Consider the following 1,440-nt stretch of genomic DNA (forward strand, 5'->3'; position numbering starts at 1 on the left):
AATGTGTAAATTTTTCTTTATATAGGGAGACAAAAAATCCAATTAGGTTAAAATATTTTTGATTCAGACGACTTCCTAGACGACTTACTTGTAAGTCGCCCAGAAGACTTTAATATTTTTAGCGGAAAATTAAAATATTTTTAGTGGGAAACTAAAATAGAAGACTTCCCACACGACTTACAAGTAAGTTGTCTAGTTTAAATTATTTAAGCGGGAAATAATTTTAAAAAAAAATTTAGGCGGGAATATTTGGACGACTTACATGTAAGTCGTCCAGCTAAAATTATTCACCAGACGTCTAGACCCTAAACATACCCTCTAAACTTAATTAACTAACTAAACACTTCATAAAATCAAATTAAACTTCAAAAGTGTTCATTATACACAAAAATAAACACTTACAGGTAAAAATTTAATTTTTTTAAAAAACATTCAAGCTTTCCAAAATCTAACCCTAAGAATACATACAATACTACAACATATGTTGCCAAACCCTAGACCAAAGAATACTATGATTCACTACCTACACTCATCTATGTTGAAAACAATTCAGTTTTGTTATATTTTATTTATATCACTTAAAACTATTTATTATTAAAAAATTGTTATAAATCATGGAGTAGATTGCCATTAATCAAGACAAGAGGAGAAAGCCCACCGACCACATCAAGGCCCAACCGCGGCCACATAGAGAAGGAGAGGCGGCCACAAGTTTCTAGTCGGCCAAGGCTTCACAGTTTTCTTTTTCTATGTTTTAGTAGTTTTCCTATTTCCTGTTAGATTAGGATTTGTACTCTTTCCTTTTATCTCTATTTTGTAATCCTTATATAAAAGAACTCCCTTGATCATTAATAATAACACAGAAATATTCAGTCTCTAAACTCTCTAATTACAACACGTTATCAGCACGATAGACTCCAAAACCCTGAGACAAAACATAACCTAAAATCCGTCACAAATAAACCCTAAACCAGGCGCAACTTAAAATTGACCCATCTCTCAAACCCTGAGGAACCAGACAACGATCCACATATCAAATTGAAGCTCTTGACGAGACGAATCCATCAGCACAAACCGTTTGTCGATCCGATCTCAGACGCGCCCTCACTCTTAGAAACAATACGCGGCGCCGTCTTGGTCTTTTGGAACCCTAATCCCGAAGAACCCTACTAAATTGTTCTTATTTGCGTTCCTGCTCGTCAGCATCCGATCAGCTCCAGCCCTAAGGTGTTCCTGATCCTAGACAACCTCAGTTCCCAGTTCGCATCACAGCCAGCTTGAGTTCCCAATCAACCAGCTCGAGACCCGATAAGAAGAAGACAGCTCGCGTCCGCGTCGCAGCTCGCGTTCGAGGTTCATCCGTTCACCTTGGAGGTCCGGTTTCTACAACCTGCAAAACAAAGGTAATCCTAAATTCTGAGAACATGAATCGAACCTGGT

Source organism: Brassica oleracea, chromosome C8 (assembly GCF_000695525.1).
Source record: "Brassica oleracea var. oleracea cultivar TO1000 chromosome C8, BOL, whole genome shotgun sequence".
Classification (NCBI taxonomy): Eukaryota; Viridiplantae; Streptophyta; class Magnoliopsida; order Brassicales; family Brassicaceae; genus Brassica; species Brassica oleracea.